Source organism: Haemaphysalis longicornis, unplaced genomic scaffold, assembly GCF_048455015.1.
Source record: "Haemaphysalis longicornis isolate Haplotype H1 unplaced genomic scaffold, Haemaphysalis longicornis Haplotype H1 scaffold_7, whole genome shotgun sequence".
In the NCBI taxonomy this organism is placed as follows: domain Eukaryota; kingdom Metazoa; phylum Arthropoda; class Arachnida; order Ixodida; family Ixodidae; genus Haemaphysalis; species Haemaphysalis longicornis.
The window spans coordinates 6,535,210-6,553,484 of NW_027526422.1; the positions used below are offsets into that span (position 1 = coordinate 6,535,210).

The 18,275-nt window shown below is 54.6% G+C and overlaps 1 protein-coding gene and 1 long non-coding RNA gene across 6 annotated transcripts in view; both read left to right on the forward strand.

Annotated features, from left to right (window-relative positions):
• LOC144144382 (uncharacterized) overlaps positions 1-18,275 on the forward strand; it is a 525,773-nt gene that overhangs the window by 368,763 nt on the left and 138,735 nt on the right. The gene's annotated exons all lie outside the window — the stretch shown is intronic.
• LOC144144381 (uncharacterized) lies at positions 9,873-12,800 on the forward strand. The gene is made up of 2 exons (XR_013317237.1): positions 9,873-10,005; positions 11,406-12,800. It is a non-coding gene; the product is annotated as an uncharacterized LOC144144381 (long non-coding RNA).

Genomic DNA, 18,275 nt, shown 5'->3' on the forward strand with positions numbered 1-18,275 from the left:
CATGCTGCAAGGCGTGCTCCAGCTCGAGCATGGTGAAGAGACTATTAAGTGGCTCGAATCCCAGGTAACGGCTGGCAGAATCTCTTGTTTCGCTCTATGTAGAGCCACGTGTGTGAGTTCAAGTGACGTCACGTGGCCAATTGTTGTGGGTGTCGTTTACAGCTTTGCTTTCCAACCACCTTCACAGTGTGGATCGGAGCCATTTTTTTTTTCAGTATGTCACCATTTTTAAGGCGAAACTGTTAAATATCTGTTTCAATGACGTTCGTTGTGAGGTACAGAACATAGATGGTTTGAAAGACGTTTACATTGCGCGGGCCGAGCAGCGTGAGCAGGTGATCGTCTGCCAGAAAGGAAAACGAGCAGCGCAAAGGCCGGCGCCGCACGTACAGTACGAGCCGCCTTCAGAGCTGAAGGTACCGACGGGGGCGAACAGGATGAGGCTTTTGGCGATGGCCAGCGAGTGGAACAAGCTTCGGAGGGGGCTGTCCAGGGGGCTGGGGAAGTGGTGGTGGCGCGGCCGCGAATTTGAACGGAAATTTCACCAGCAAATCGACAGTAGGTCCAGCTATAGCTTCCGCCTTCACATTCTTAAAAAGCTCTAAGCATCTCCAGTATTTTTGTGTCGCGTTCAGAGCTCGTCGGCCACTCCGATATCTTCGTGCGCAGGCACGAACAGAAACAGTTCCGTGTGCGAGTTCATTCGAAAATACAAGAAAGTAAAACAGGACAATGCTCCCTTGATGGCACGGCGGTCGTCCACGGTTTTCTCGGTGCAGCGCAAGTTCCATACTGAGCGCCCGTCCTGTCGTAGTGCTTTACTTTCTCGGTGTGCCCTTGCTATTTCTTTTCGGCACAGCAACAGCTGAAAACGCAGCAAGGAGGGTACAGAAACATTTCTCACTATTTAAATAGTCTCCGTGAACCCCGTTTAAACTAAAAAGCTTCCGTCTTTTCCTCCCCTTCACATGTTGGTCTTGCTCTTTATCTCTGAACATGGCTCAAAAGACGTCCCTTCTGCGATGAGCGCTGTCCTTATACCTTCGTCAGGGTGCACTCCAATACTAGTCACGTAGAGGAGTACATTTTGCTCTGACTGCTGGCGTGGACCCTTATGGCACTCCACTGCCTATAGGTTACTTGTTATTTTTCGTTTCCTGTTCCAGCGCCACACTAGGCTTTTCCCTCTGGACGTTACGGAACCTACTTTGCTTGCCTTTACTTCAAAAATACCTATTCTGGCGTCACGTTGAAAATTCTCGTTCGAGAAAAAAGCTTCCCATGTTATGGCCTCTTCAAAGGAGCCCAGTCATCGACATCTTGTTCTTGTTTTCGTTTCGTTTTTTTTTTTTTTTCTTGTTCTTTGGTGTTCTTGCGCTGCAGTGGTTTCGATGTTGTCTTCGGCCTGCGAAGCATCGTAAGTGAGGCTCTGGTGCGGTAGTTTCGGCCCGCTCAGGCAAGGAGTGGCGTGGCCGGTAGGCAAAAATAACGGCGAGAAGAGATCAGCAACAACATGAAACTTGGAGCACTTCCTTCGTGTTCGGCAATATCAAAGCATAGAAGAATATTACCGTGTCAACGGTAAGAGGTGCATTACAAAGCAAAAAGGGAAGAGATGTTGTGGAATAAGAATTGGGAAAGAGAAAAAGTGCGCAAAAAATGTAAAGCACACGTGAAAAGGAGTAGTTCTTAGGGTCTTTTTTACTGACACACTAACATAAAAAAGAATACATTAAAACAGGAGTAGAAAGGCGGGCTCGCGTGCTGCAGATCTCCACGTATTCGGCACGTTCGTCCGCCATAACTCACCCTTTCTTGCTCTCCTATTTTTTATTAAGTCGTTCATCATTTCGTTTCTCTATTATTACTATTTTCGTACACGGCTGTCCCCTCGTCACGCACTGTTTCGTACGTGCACGCTTTCTGTCCGGTCCATTTGCTCGCTGATTTTGACCTTTTACGTTTGTCACAAAATATGAGGACGTGCCGCGCTCGTGACCATCTGCGAGCCCTGACCGCGAAAATGTAGGCGCCAGTGAGTCTTCCTCGTGGCCGGCACCCGCAGCGATCCTCGCACGCCCGTTATTTTTGTTTCGTCTGCTGCGCGCCGTTTTGTTTCGTCTGCTACACGCCCTTCTGGATCGTCTGCTACGCCCCGTCGTTCCGTACGCACTATTTTGCTTCGGACGCTGCTGCGCACCTTCTTCCGCTACAGCCCATTCGCCATGGCACACGTAAACAGGGCACGCACACGACCAGGCAAAACAGCCGCGGACACATTTCACCTTGGCCTGAGGGCCTCCGGGCGAAAAGCAGCGGTCGATGAGATGCATGACGCTTTTCTCTTCTTCGTTATGTACCTTATCTTCATCTCTTTTTATTCATATTTTATGCTTTACTGACAGCTGTTTTCCACCTTCTTTCAAGGCCCCATCTAGCCCGCCCGCCCGCCCTTACATTTGGCGCCGAATACAGACGCGAAATTCTTTTCGACCTCGGGTTCTGTTTGAAAATCGAAAAGCGCTGTTATGCTGATAGATTCATTTTTATCGCTCCCGGATTTTTTTTTCTTTTTTTCTTACTCTAAATGACTGCACGAACGCTTTACAAAAATCTTGTTCTCCAAGGAAACGGCGGGGCGAAGCAGAGAGCGTGATTATTTAGATATTTCCGTTTTGCCGTTAATAGACAGAGGCGTGTGCAGGTTTCCACACCGACAGTGCGGCCATGGGGCATGCTATCACATATGATGGTTACGTGTTAACCTGTGCGGTCAGGAAGATCATAGCGCCTTTTAAGAAGGCCGCACTTCTGCGAGTGCACTCATTCGTTGGAGGAGGAATAAACTGTAGCTTTAGTTTACGAGGCCCATGGCGGTGAGAGGTCTTGTCAGTCCGGAGGTCTCTGGGCGGTGACGTCAGCCGATCCTTGTTGACCAAGCGAAGCTAGTCAGGGGGATCTGGGCTGGCCAGCACGCCCTCCCACTGCTCAGGCTTTGGGGTGAAGATGCGAGGAAGGGAAAGAGCAAGATAGCATTCCCAGAGCATCTTGGAGGAAGCAACGTTACTAGATGCGTTACCTAGCTAGTAGCGTTGGTAGAGTTTGCGGCGTTGGGGCAGAATTTCCGTCGCTGGTGAAAAGAGCCCAAGAAGCCGGATGGTCTCAAGGGTTCCGGGAATGAGGACTTTTCCCCTGCATGGCTGACTTCTTTGCAAAGATTTACTCCTCCTCCATTGAACATTCCTCCTCCACACACATTGATTCCTCCTCCACACGCGTTTGAACTCGGCGATGCATAACGGCCTCTCCCTTGGTCAATTTGTTGGGTAGCGGTTGTAGGGTACCCGCGTGACTGAATGAATGAATTTATTGTCAAGAAAAAGGAAAGGAAAGACCACCAGCAGGCGTAAATTGTCACACCTAGGGGTGGACACCGGAACGCCTGCTGGTGTGGGGGTTGGGGCAGAGGATGACAGATTCATAGAGAGGAGAGACAGATGATAGAGGTGACATGTTTACAAAACACAAGAGAGAGAGGGGCATATTTACAAGTTAACACTCACTCCCACACCCACTCAAAGTCTGGAGAAAAAAAAAAAAAAAGTTCGCACAGTCTCGTAAAAGTTCACACAGTCACTGTGCCAGCGAGTCAAGTGCCAGGCGGAGCCCTGAGGCATCCAGGTAGCCGCCCAGCGCCTCGTGAACGCTGTCCCTCTCCCTGGTGTTGCCCGGCGGCCATAGTAGCTCGTCTAGCGGCCGAGCCCTTCCTCCCAGGGCGGCCAGCAGTTCCGGCCTCCCTGCCGCATACTCGGGGCACTCGAAGAGCAGGTGCGGCAGGGACTGGACAGGTGCGCGGCAGTGCCGACAGGCAGGGCTGTCAGCCAGCCCCAGGCGGTGCTTTCGTTCCGCCGTCCACACCGCCCCCACGCGGAGGCGCAGGATTGCCGAACGCTGCTGTCGGGGCAGCCGTGAAGCCCGCACAGGTGGTGGGGCCTCTCCAGCAGCCAGCCGTGGGTCCGGGTGCTGTGCCCGCACGTGCCGCTGTATAAGCAGGCGGGAGTCGTCCGCCGCTGCCTGGGCATCCGTGGCCGCGGGCATCAGCTCGTGGGCCTCAGCGGCCAGCTCGTCCGCCCGCTCGTTGCCCTCGAGCCCGATGTGGCCGGGCACCCACTGCAGCCGCAGCCGGGCACCCCTGCCTGCCAGCCGCTCCGCCTTCTCGCGCACTCCTCGAACCAGAGGGGAGTGCGGGTCGCCCTCCCGGATGCGCAGCAGAGCCACCCGGGAGTCGCACAGCAGGGCGCAGCGCTCGGGTGCGGGCTCCAGCTCCAGCAGCAGGTCCAGGCCCAGCTGGACCCCCACAAGCTCTGCCGTGGCCGAGGATGCGGCGTAGTGCAGCCGGGCCTGCCGGGTGGCCTCCCCCAGCACGGCGGCCGCTGTAGCGGAGCCCTGCCGCCGCCGCACAGAGCCATCCGAGTACGCCAGGGTGTGGCCCTCCAGTTCTTTCCAGACGACGGCCCGGGTCAGCTGCAGCAACCCGCAGTGGGGCGTTCGCCGCTTGCTGCGCAGGCCCGGAATCTCCAGGTGCAGCTCGGCCGCCAGGTCCGGAGGGCGGCTGGAGGGCCCCAAGTCTGTGGTGTCCACCACCTGCTCGTACCGGGCCAGCATGCGCCCCATGCGCGAGTGCCGGTGGGTGCGCAGCCGCTGCAGCAGGGGGCCGCCCCCCTCGGCTCGGCGCAGCCGGTCAATGTGGCCCAGGGCCCTCTGCTCGGCCGTCATCTCCAGCGTCCACACCACTGCCTCAGCCAGCGTCCTGTCGCACTGCGAGTTTCGGGGCAGGCCCAGGCAGGCGCGGACGCCCTTTCGATGGTCGCCCTCCAGCTGCCGCCAGTTGGGTCTCCGCAGGGTGACCAGCGGCAGCGCGTACATCAGTAGCCCCACGGCCGAGGCGCTGTACAGCCGCAGGGCTGTCTGCTGGGAGCAGCCTTTGTCCCGGGCGACCATCTTCCGCACGGTCGAGGTGGCCAGCTGTGCCCTGGCACGTAGCTCCTTGGCGGCCTGGCGGAAGTCCACCCTGTGGTCCAGGGTGAGCCCCAGGTAGCTCACCCTGGTCTTCCACTCGAGCTCCTCGCCGTCTATGCGGAGTTTCTTCGTCCGTCCGCGGGCGGCTGCGCTCGGGTGCACCAGCATGGCCTCTGTCTTTGCAGCCGACAGCTGCAGGCCGACACCTTCAAGCTTGCACCGCACCGCATCCACAGCCGCCTGCAGCTGCTGCACGACCGCCCTGCCGTCTCCTTTCGGTCCAAGCACCCACAGGGCAATGTCGTCGGCGTACACCGACATGTGTACCCTGTGCCCCCCCCCTCTGGGCAGGCAGCCTGGCAGGGCTGCCATTACCAGGTTGAAGAGGAAGGGGCTGATGACGGAGCCCTGTGGGGTGCCGATATCCACTGGCCGAGGTGCCGACAAGACGTTCCCCACCTGCACCTGCGCCGTTCGGCCCGTTAGGAACGCCTCGACGAAGCCCCGCAGCTTCCCCGCAATGCCGGCCTCCTCCATGGCCAAGGAGATGGCGGGGCGCTGCAGGTTGTCGAAAGCGCCCTTCACATCGAGCAGCACCAGGGCAGCCACCTGCCTGGTGGCACGGGCGTGTTCCAGGGCCGCCACCACGTCAGTGATGGAGTCGGTCGCCGCTCGGTGCTTTCGAAACCCCGTGAGCTGCTCCGGGATCGCCTCTTCCTCCACCACGATGGCCTCCATCCTGCGCAGCGCCACCCGCTCCAGCAGCTTGCACCCGCAGGAGGTGAGGGCCACGGGACGATATGCCGTGACCGCCCAAAGGCCCTTTCCCGGCTTGAGTATGGGCCTCAGGATGGCGAGCAGCCACTCGGGCGGCAGCTGCCCCGTCTCCCAGATGCGGTTGTAGGCCATCAGGAGCTTGCCGAACCCCACCTCGTCCAGGTTGCGGATCATCTGGTAGGTGAGGCAGTCTGCCCCTGGCGCCGACTTGCGCTTGCAGCTTCGGAGGGCACTGCGGAGTTCGCCCTCCGTGATGGGGGCGTCGTTGAGCGGGTGACGTCCCTCGGGCTCCTCCAGCGCAGCCGCGGGCCTTGGTTCCGTCCGGTGCTGTGGCAGGAAGTGATCCGCAAAGAGTTCGGCCAGCTCCCTAAAGCTTGCCTGCTTGCGGATGGCCAGGGCAGCCAGAGGGTTGCGGTTTATCCGGGGCTTCAAGATGGAGCGGAAGATGCCCCAGAGTCGACGGCAGCGCGGGTCTGCCTCCGAGCTGACACACAGCTCGGCCCACCGTTGCCGGTTGAGGCAGTGGGCATGTCGTCGGCAGGCAGCATCCACGCGACGGTACTCCGTCCAGTCTGCCCTGTCCCCCGAGCACTGCGCCCTCCGCTCCGCCCGGTTCCGTACCGCCCGCAGCTGCAGCAGCTTCAGGTCTGGCATGGTGGTGGTCCCCTCGGCGACGGTGCAGCTCCGCGTGGCTCGCCTGGCGCAGCGAACCAAGCCCCGGAACATCTCTGCTCCCTCCCCCAGCTCCTCCTCAGCAAGGCAGCGCCGGAACTGGTCCCAGTGGGTGATGTGGTGCAGTGCGGGCCGTCTGGCCGGCTTACCGGGTGGTGCAATGTGCAGCGGGTAATGGTCGGAGCCCATGTGCTGGGCTCCCGCCTCCAGGTGGCCTCAACCCCGGCTGACACCAGGCTGAGGTCGATGGCAGTGGCAGTGCGACTGCCACGCCTAAAGGTGCTCTCACCGGTGTTCAGTGCAGTGAGGTTGAGGCGCAGCATGGTGTCCCACAGCTGCTCTCCCCGCGTGTCGATCCTGCCATCTCCCCAAGCAGTGTGGTGGGCGTTGAAATCACCACAGAGGAGATGGCGGTCTGCGCATAGAGACACCAGCTGATCCAGGAGGCCCGAGTCCCAGCTCTGGCATGGACGCACATAGACACTGCACACAGTCATGTCACCATCCGTGCCTAGCCGTAATGTCACTGCCACGCACTCTTGCACAGTTGCTGTCACCCCACTGGTGTCCAGCACCGCGTGCTGCACGCAGTCGCGCACGAACACTGACGCGCGCGAGGGTCCTGGAGGATGGGCTGGCTCGCTGCACGCCACCAACGAGCACTGCGCGTTGTCGCAGGCCGTGGGACTGTGGTAGCCCGTATATCCAGGCAGCCGCAGCTCCGAGCCTTCTCCCGCACGCACGTAGCTCTCCTGCAGTGCTACCACGTCGGGCCCGCGCTGCAGCAGATATGCGCTCAGTTCTGCGTGACGGGGGCGAAGCGCGTTCACGTTCCACTGCAGCACAGTGGGCACTTGAGGCTGCGTGCGGCGGCTCCTAGCCATGGCGGTGCTCGGGGTGCTGATGTCCCTGCGCAGCCTGGGCGCACAGGGGACGCAGGTGAGAGTCCGCAGGCAGCAACTCCCCCAGGGTGCGAAGCACGAGCGTCAGGCCCTCCTGCTGCTGCCGTCGACTCCATCGTCGTCGTTTCGGCCGCGCAGATGCTGCCTGGATGCTGCCGGGAGCTGCCTGGACTTTGTTCTGCTGCTGGGCCACCACTCCACGTCGGCTGTTGCCGTCGCTGCTGTCCGGGTGCTGCTGCGTCGTAACCGCCGTGGCAGGGGCCAGCCCGGGGTGTGCCGCCGCTCGCAGTGCTGCGCGAACTGCGACGCGAGAGGCAGGCGCCTGCGCCCGCGCTAGCGCTGCACATACGCGGCGCTCCTCCCGCCAGAGCGGGCACGAATGGTCCAGCACCGGGTGAGGACCCCCGCAATTTGAGCAGGAGGGCTTCTCAGCCCTGCAGGCTGCCCTCATATGGGGGCCCCCACATCGCCAGCACCTCCTCTCGCGATTGCAGCTCGCGGTGGCGTGATCGAGCCGCCCACATTTGCCACACTGCAGCGGCCTTGGTTTGCAAGGCCTCACCGGTCGTCGCCGCTTGTACAGCGCGACTTCCGCAGGGGGTATCGGCGCCGCGAAGCGCAGATACACCGCAGTCCCCCTGCGAACAGCCGACTGCACAGCCACAGGCGTCTCGAGGGAGGCGACGATGTCCTCGGTCGTGATCGTCTCGTCGTCGACCACTATGACGCCCGTACTGCGCGACGCTGGCTCTCGGGGGCTCACCTCCATGCCGCAGATGTTTGTTGTGCTCAGCAGAGCCTCCAGAGCGTCCGATGTGGCCGCGTCCGCTGCTACGACGTTGCGGCGAGCGTTTACGCGAACGTCGATGACCCCAGGCAGCTTCGTGAGCTGCCTGGCGATGGCGTCGCTCTTCTGCTCCCCGAACGCCGTAGAGGAGGCCTTCGTGCGGAAGAGGACCGTGCCGAGGGCTGTGGGACGGGCCGGGAGCATGGGCCCATCGTTCCTCATCTTGCGGGCGGCCCTCCTGCGCTGCGAGCGCGACAAATACAGCTGCCAGGATCCTTCGTCGGCTTGTTTATTTTGGAGGCCTCCGCCACTGGCCGCCAGGGGTGGAGGCTGCGCTTCTGTTGCGTCCGCGCCCGTGGAGCCCTTGGCGCGCTCAGCACTGCCGGCCGCTGCGGGGGGGTCGAGGTGCGCCCCGGCCAGCCTGCCGCGTCTACCCTCGGGGGCTGTACCACGCGGCCGGCTGTGAGGTGTGGTTGGTGCGTCCCGAACCACCCGAACTGCGTCCCTGTAGCTCAGCCGGCTGAGCGCAGTGGTGGCAGTAGGCAGCTCAGCCGGCTGAGCGCAGTGGTGGCAGTAGGCTGCCTCTCGTGGTCGTCCCCAGGTGGCGCAGCAGTCGTCTCGCCAGCGATGGGGGCAATGATAGGGCACGGCCGGGCTGGAGGAGCGGCGGGCGCGCACTTTCATACGGCCTGCGCTTCGGGTATAGTTCCCACCTTTGACCGCCGCTAGTTCGTGTCGCTGCGGACCAACCCTCGCCGGTTGACCTACAGCACGCGCGGGGTAGGTAGAGCGGCGGCGCGCGCGCACTTGCCACAGCTCTAGCCCTGCCGTGGACACGTGATACCTGTCCGTGTAAATTTACATGTGCGTCATTAAAATAGGCGACTCCTCCCCCTTCTGAATTTTCGGTCTAATTGGGTCAAACAGCCTAACATTATCACTCGGAAGCGCCTAATCAAAAAATTGAAAGAAACATTTTAACTCGGGGCACATGAAGAAAAATATGCGAGGCCTTCATATCTTATCAGCGACTGTATTATATGAAAATGGTGAGACAGGCAAATAAACACGGCACTTTCCGTGACTGAAATATCATTTCTTATTTTTTATTTTTCCTTTCGGATGATGTATTGGTTTGCACACGCATAGGGCACGACCAGTGACGCGAATGATTTCCCGTCGAGGGAGATAGGGTTATCGCTTAGCTAAACGTGATTCTGCTATTCACGCTCCGGTCGGGCTGAGCGGCCCGCCGGCAGCGAAGCGCACTGTCAAAAAAATTCCCCCGCATTTCCTCGAGGGGGAGAATGTGAAAGTGCGAATGCACCGTTCTCGGCCCGCTTGCGGCGCTTGCGCTCGGCCCCCGCCGCCCACCGCCTCGCCGCCTTCTCTTCCATCTCTTCCATCGGGTTTGTAGTATCACGTGTACACCACGCAGTTATCAAGCCGCTATAACGCCGCTGAGTCATAGAGAAATAAAAAATTAGAAGAGTGGACACACGGGCTTATCGCGGCCGAGTGGACTGATTCGTGCGCCGTCCGGCAGTCGGCGCAAGTTGTTAAAAACTATATATTTAAAATTAAGCTAACACACAATATTATACTTTTAAAATTTTGTTGCACATTAGACTTCACATTTTTATTTGTGTAATAAGTTGAATGGCTGTCAATGTAAATTTTTTTGGCTTCTTTGCGCCAAGCCTGGCCAAGCCGCAAGCGCAAGCCGCCATTTGGGTCTTTCGGCAGCGTTTGCACGTGCGTTTCTGCAGCCTCGTGCTAACCTCTGTTGTTGAGAAGGAAACGCCTAGCGCTTTATTTGCGACATCGGTTTTGCATCCTGAACGAAAGGTGAGACTTTCTTTTTTAAAGTGCTGGTGTGGCGTATCATATTTACGTTTCCTTGTACTGCAAACGCTGCGAGCACTGCGTAACCTCAGGGAATCAGGCATAGCTAGTGCTGCGTCTTTAAGATAAGCGCTTTGGAAACGCCCCGGAAAGGCGTAAGACACCATTTTTTAGCTGGACGTAATGGTATTTTAGGCTGGTTGTGCCGTTTTATCTAGCGCTGAGGGATGCCAGCGGTACGCGCCCGTCGTCGCACGTAGCGTTTACGTGCCGCCGCAAACGACGGCTGTGAGTTGCGGAAGTGGCCGGCCGGCCGGCGGTCCGTAGGCGAAGCAGGCGTTGTGCGCTGTCGCTGCACTGAATTACGTGAGCCGCAGGCTGCGTTGTATTATACTAGCTAGCCATTGCTAGCTTGGCCAACTGTTACTGCTATTATGGCCGTGATGCGCTGCAAAGCCGTCCGGGCTAACGTACACGGCGAAGTAGCCGTATCTACATTAATTTGGCTTATCTGGGCATAACCAGCAGCCGTACACTCATCGTAAGTTTTACACATGGGTGCATACCAAGCTGCCTGCGTACAAAGCGAACCCGCTCGCCGACGCCGATAACGCGCGCTCGTCGCTTCGCTTTGGCGCGGCAGGTACGGTAAAAACGCGTCTTTCGTCGGCAGATAACAGCTTTGCTCGAGGCGGGGTGAGCGCGCAGTGCATTGAAACCTTCAAATTTGGTCTTCGTTCTACATCGTATATCAATTCCGGTATCGCAGGCATTGCATACAACTGTTCCACACTTGCCGTTTCTTCAAGCGTTTGCTCTCTTTTTTCAGGTCATATTTTGGCTAGTTTCATTAAACACGTATTGCGCAGATTTCACCTATTCAGTCGGAACTGTGTGTTTCTTGTCATATCTTTTTAAGGCATGGCCTTTAGCGGTCAGTAGTACTCAGTACGACGCTCACTGCTGCTTGCCATGGTGCCCACACAGCGCCCAAATATACTTTCGCCAGGTGCCCGTTCTCGGGATGCGTTTCTTTCGCGAGCCCGTGGGGCAACAGGTTTGTTTAACGTTCAGCTCGCTCTCGCTCTTCGTCCTGATTTTACAAAAAAAGACAAAGGGATTCAGGCTATGTGAGCAGCGTTATCATTCTTGTTAACCCAAACAATAGGTGAATTGCATTGCATTGCAACCAGTGTTGCGAAATTACAAAGACCCATATTTTAAGTGTTGCTAATAGCTTGACCGCATGATTGCTGAATAGAATAAGAGAACTTGTGTTTTAAATAGGTGGCATGCACTGGAGGCAATACTTGAATACTAGTTGCAGTGAAATTTACAGACTATTCGCATATCATCTGTCATTGCAAGCAGTTTGTCTACTATATCACCTATCACCTGTGCAGGTCTACAGGTGCCCTCAAGACAGAGCCAACCAGCCAGCTGCATTCGTCATACCAAACATGGTTCAAGCACTTCATGGATCCTGCCCTCACAGGACTCACAAAAGTGGCCGTGCCAACTGTTCTCCCAGAGTTATTCAGTTGTATTGATGACTGCCTGCAATGCTTCTTGCTACCTTATTGATGCTTCTGATGGATGCCGCAACTGTATTCCATCTACTGAACCTTGCCAATAGCACCTAAAATCTAACGCAAGTCTCGGCACTCAATAAGGCGTGACCACTGAAAAGACTATCGTTGACTCAAGGAACAAACGGTTTTTTATCACTGGCATGCCTCATATCATTAAAACCACTAACAGCATATGCAGTATCCAAACTCCACTCGCAAGTTATTGTTGCTGCTAGTTGTAATATTGTGAAAACAGTACATTCACAAAAACCCTTTTACATTATGAAGACTGCCAGGGTAAGAGGTCATGCTAAATGTCGTTTGTCACCATACGTGCTGCCTGTTGTCGGACTGGCCTAGATGCAGAGAACCATGTTGGGACCTACGTTGTCAAATGCTTATGGGATTCTGTAATGTGCCACCATTGTCTCATACACGAGAAGCATATACTGCTTTCCTGTTTTTTATATTAGACTGTTCGTATTGACAGCGGAAGGCATAAATTTGTGTGCCTTAATCGAGCCTGGAACCTGTCGGTTGACTACGTGCACGTACCTAAAATATCCCCGCCTGGCCCTTTGCCTTTACTGGGAAGGCAACGCTTTCGGAAGGTAACCCGGCTTCTTGGGAAAATGCACCCTTGCAAGGAACCAATAGGAAGTTGATTTTTTTCCTCTTAACCTTTTGCGTGTGCATCTCCACATAAATGGGATTTCTGTTCAATTCCTGCTACTGATTTGGAGTTGCCCCGAGGCAATAGATCTCATTAGCGTTCATCAAATAAGCAAGGCCATCAAAGCCAAAGTTTTTCCCTTCTTTCACATCCTAACTGGAGAAATTGCCAGACTAAGAAAATTATCTGCGGAGATAGTGGTTGTAAACAGTTGCAAGTATCCGAGTGTCTAGATTATGTTATGGTTGATATTTTTGTATGACTGCAACAGCGCACAGAGTCTGAGGGTGTCGTAGATACAAGTAAACCTGTGGATGGCTGAGTTTCTGGGTTTTCTGCATTTTCAATTACCGTGGAGAAAAAATCCTTTGTGTGGTTGTGATACCTTTACTTGTGCATTTTTTTTCATTCCTGGAAACGTATTTTCCTGTCACTACTGTGTATTGTCTCTGTTGTGTATTACTCACTGTTTATTATTATATGTGTGTTGCAAAGAAGGATGACAATTTGAACTTGTTCCGTTTAGTGCCATGCAATAAATATTTCTTCATTTATGGTGCGTCTCTTTTATGTGTCTCGGCAACATTTGAACACGCGACATAATTCTTAACCAAGTGGGAGTGGTACTGTAAATTGCAATTTCACGTTTTCAGAAAAAGGTTTTTTTTTTTTTTTGTAAAAGCATACGGGCATTAAGCCTGAGAATGATATATTCAAATAAACACTAATTATTGCATGAAAGCGTCCGAATACTGTACCGATGCCCGTCGCCGTGAGCAGCGCTTTCCAGTCCTTCAAACTACCCGCCAAAATCGGTGTCCGCGAAACCGAAACCGAAAGTGAACGAAAGTATGGTTAGCCTGTTTGGCTCTCCGTCCGCTCGGTGCGCTACACTACAGTACAGTCATTCGGCCGCAGGGCTCTATGGGAGTGTCCACTCTTACCAGTATTTCTTTCTCTATGGCTGAGTCGCCAACGCACGCCGCTGACGACGTAGTTTGAATGCGTTAAAGATATAAGGCGCGTTACAGACACCGATATCAGCGTCGCGTCCGTGGCTTATTCGGTAGAGCGTCGGGCTGCGGCCCGCAAAGTCCTCGGATCGAAACCTGGCGCCGGATGCAGTTTCTTTTTTTTAAATATAGAGGAGCACTGCGGACGCCGCCGCCGCCGCCGCCGCCGCCGCCGGCGGTGGATGGTTTGGGGTCGCTTATAAAGTGCATTCGCCCTTAAAACCCACAGCTGCTCGGCCAGAGGCGATGCGTCGACTAACAGAAAGGCGGGTTGGAAGGGCAGAGGGTTGGTTCGAAGCGCCCCCACTGTAAAGAATCTGCTGTATTGGTTCCTTCTTGGGTGCGCAGGCCGTATGAAAGTGCGCGCTCGCCGCTGCTCCAGTCCGGCCGTGGATAGGGTTCGGCAGGTTCGACAGCGGCTCCTCAGATGGCGCCTGCGTCGTCCCCTCTGCTGCCGCCGCCGCAAGGAGGGACCGAATGGCCGTCGCTATGGCGGAGTCCATCCCCGACCCGTCAAACATGGCGTCGCCCGTCTCCCCGCCGGCGCGCCGACTGCAATGTTCTTGTTCGGGGTGAACGGCGTCCAGTTCGTCCATTACGAACGCGGCAAGCGCCATGGCCAGCTGACCGCGCTCGCCCCGAGTCGTCCGACGCCCGTGCAGTCCCCGCAGGTGCTCTAGCTGCCGACGAAGCGTCTCGAGTGTCGCCACCACTGCGGCGTTGGCCTGCTGCAGCTCGGCGACCACCGCCGCCTCTTCGGCGATAGTTTGGGAGCACTCGATCGCGTCTCCGGCAGCTGAGGGGCTTGAACTAACCTCGCTGTCCGGGAAGCGGTCGATCGCGGCCAGTGTAGCTGGTGTTGCCGGACTGGCGTCTCTGCTGGCGCGTCGTGTCTCGTCGTGCCCCTCGTCAGGCTCCCCGCTCGGTGGTGAGCCCGAACCCACGTCGGCGCTCCCCGTGGCACTCGCGCGCTCAGGAGAGCTCGCGCGCGAGTTGTCCAAACTCATGGCTCACCAAGCGTGAGCACCGTGGGGGCAAAAAGCCCTATTTCCTCTTGTTAAAAGAAAAAGTTCGCGGGAGCATATAAACAACACGACCGCCATGCGTGGCCCCCTGGTGGTGCGCCTCCGCGTGACTCATACCTAAACGAAACCCGTCACACAATCTCCCTTTCGGGTGGCCGCTTGACGCGTGACTCATACCTAAACGAAACCCGTCACACAATCTCCCTTTCGGGTGGCCGCTTGGAACCGCTTCCACCCTGGTTTACTCGGTTCGGGTCTCCATGCTAAGCTAGTGTTACGCTGAAATCACGGGTGTGTCGTATACACGTCCGCCCCTAAAATGGCCTCGCTTGATGCAGTGCTGAATGCAGGGCACCGCCTTGCGTAGGCAGCTTCTTTCCGGACTAACCCCACTCAAAGTTGGTATGTAGGGTTTCATCGATGGGGTTTAGAACACGCCTGTACGACCCTGATGGGTGCTCTGAAGGTTACATCAACGGCAGCTTCCTCGTGTTATCTTTGCTTCAAAATCCTTCACCAAAGAAGCTGTTTTTTTTAATCAACCATCGATTGGCATGCCTTTGTCTCTGGGAGTTGAAGCGCTAGCCGAGGAACACGCGGTCTCTTTTAACGAGACTTATACCTGTGCTACACGGCTGTTCCAAAGGCTTTCCTAAGGCCAATAAACCAATTGTTTATCGAGTGTCCCATTGTCCCATTGTAAATATATAGGGCGCAATTGTTCGTCAGCGTTCAACTGCCAATTGGAAGTGGCCATGTAGCACAGGCATTACAGAACTGTTATTACAGACTTCGATGCTCCTTGGGGCTTGTCTTTTATCGGCTGTGACGTCTCCATTAGAAACCGACTAGAGGAACGCACAAGCAAAACTTGTTTCACAGCTTTTTCTATACATATAGCCTGGATGCCCGTACGTAGATACCCACGCAGGTGCCTCGGAGACCATACTTTTCATGTCCAATGCGCCGCACATGACCATAGGCTTAACACCGTGAAGACAAGGAACAAAACTACTGGTGTTTTCGGAGCTAAAGCACATAGGTGTTTTTCACGGTGCAGCGTATTACCAAACCAAAGCCCAACGATCAATCATCTTTACAGGCTCAAAGAGTGCTGCCACGGCATCGCACACAGGGAAACCAAAACCAGACAAGAAAATGGTGGTGAACCACCTGATTAAATCCTTATTTTATTCATTTAATTGTTTGGTTGTTTGTCCACATCGCCATTTCTGGCATTACAGTGCAGGGGTACGTATACTTGACAAAAACGGTGGTTGATTCCTCTCATAGGAATCGGTAAAACACGAAAGTGAAATGTGCAGCAAATTCTGCAGCTGAGCATGATTTACGGGTTGTTGGCTGTCTTGTGGGTGTGCTTGGCGAGCGACGTCCTGCTGGCGGGTCGCTTCGGCAAAGGTGTACTGGCGTCATTTCCGTGACAGATACGACGTCAGTGAAATCTTGGTGTATCGCGCCATAAAACACTTTCGTGTTAAAATATAAATCTCGAAAACAAACAACCCTAAGTATAACGTACTCTTTAGTACTAAAGGTTGCTTCCCCGCAAGAAGACCCTGTGTGCAGGGATGCACTCTTTATAGGCTGCTTGCTTCGTTGTACTGGCGTCACTTCCGTGATGGATATGACGTCAGGGAAATCTTCGTGAATCCAGGAATAAAACACTTTTGTGTTAAAATACAATGCAAGCAAAAATGGAACAACAGAGGTTAACAATGTACAATTTGCACTATTACAAGCGCACACACATTTTCACATTTCCCTCATAAACTCTGCGTCATCTGTAATGCGGGCTGTTGCAGCCGGTAGGTCGTTCCATTCCCGAATAGTCTTGGGCAAAAAATGTAACGTAAATGTTTTCTCACACTCACACCTTTTAAACAGAATAGAACCAGCCAGATGCAACAAGTGCGGACAAAGGCTTTAAGTCCCACACTTGTTAGTTGATTTGTTTGCTTGCAACCATTCCTGAGAGTGACACGTCGTCGACGTCACACCCACAAAATGCCGTTACAACCTTTAATAAATTGTCAGCTTACGAACCCATGATCACAAGTCAGCGCGTTTTAATCTATGGAACTGCGGCTGTCATCTACCACCAGGACCATCTTCGCTATTTAAACGGGCCTTTCGTATATTGAGTCTCGTAGGCACATCATATTCATGCTATAGATGTTTTAGCCCCAAACGTGACACTGAATGACCACGAAACACACTCTTGGAGCTTTTTGGTCTGAGATACCCTGCACCATTTACACGCGCACACAATTTTTATCTTTTATTCTGCAACGACATAGCTTAATTCAAACCGTTTTTATGCCATGTCGGTAAAAAAGAGAGTATTTCGGAGGTGGAAGTTTTTACCGTCTTTCTATACGCTGAGAGCGGTCTGAGCAAATGCACTCGCTGGCGCAAGCCCGTCTAAGACGCAGGCGTACTCAAAACCGCACTAAGAAGGCTCGTTCTAAGTCAGTATTTTCCTGTCGAGCCTACCCGAGCTGGCGGTGGCGAGAGCAGCGAGCCTTCTTCCGTCAGCACTTAAGCCCACTGAAAGGAGCGCGGAACACGACTGGGTACCCGAATCCGGATAACGAAGCTGCTAATTAAGCAGCTCCAACGCTTGCTAGGATTTAGCCTTATCTCGCAGTAGCGCCGCGTCGCAGCGAAGCTCCGAGAGTCCCCCTGAAAGCATGCCGACGTCACCGTCGTTGTCCTAAGGCGGCCCAAAATCAGAGTGCGCGGAAGTAAGCTTGGAAGTAACGAAGGCACGCTGCTGTGCCAGCAGCAGCAGCAGCAGAAGCAGCATCTCGGTCTCTCCAGTTGCTTGACAGTTGCTTGGCAGTTGCTTTTCGCCTACGGGACACCACCGAAGCCTCTACTTGTGGCTTGGCCTGTTTTATGCGCTTTCCGCCAAGCACTATCGCTTTTTTTTATTCTGGCTTCCAAGCGGCGCCGTGTATCGCTGTGCCGGCGAACAGAACGTTGGGCAAACCTGGATTACCGGGATCGTGTGCGGGGGTGGCCATCAACGGCGACTAGTTTTCGTGGCAACTGCGCCATCTCTGCCACTCGTATCCATCTTGACTGCAGCAGCAGCGGCATTTCCGCCCATTCGGCCCCCGTCGCCTGGCGGTTGTATTGCACCGCATATGTTTACCGATACCCGCACTGGCTTCCCTTCTGTCCGACGCTCGCAGACAAAAGTAGACAGAATACGCATTGCGGAAAATACAATGGTATCGGAAATGTTTTGTAGCTCTCACTCCAGTATAGACAGATTGAAGAAGTCACACTGCAATTGGCCGATACAAAGACGCCCTGTGATTACGCCGAGCTTCTTTTACTCGTCATAATTACTTCGTTCACCATGAAATTGTAAACAATTCGAAATTACCGTATGGGCTATTACGGGTATACAGTATTTTTAGAGGAAACGGGTTTTACTCGTGTTTTACCGGAACTATGCCGACGCAAATTATATGGCAATCGACTGTCAAGACGAGAATATTATTATGATGAGTTTCAATTACTTGTTAGGAACAGTTATTTTAAGGTGAAGTTATGAAGAATTTACGTTACTTATTACTGATTTGACCTACCCGTTGAAATTGAGAACAGCATCATCATCGTAGCTATAGGTTGGTGCAAATGTTTGTACCACCTGTAACCTATACGCATTGTTTGGCCTATGTAGCTAAATGATTTAAAACTCAGTAAAATATTCCGTAACACAGCATGTACAGCACACTGCCAATATTTCCATGAAATAGGAGGTATGTACCCCTAATATGTGTCTGCCAAGACAACCCATGTTTACAACATACCCAAGATCTAACACCCAAGCAGCGGGGAGATACCATGTGCAGCGCTACTTCTGAACACACCAAGGACCCACCCGCTACTTGCCCGCTTCACTTTTCAAAAACGTAAAAGTGTTGAATTACCTTCGTGACTGCTTCTTAAAGCAAAG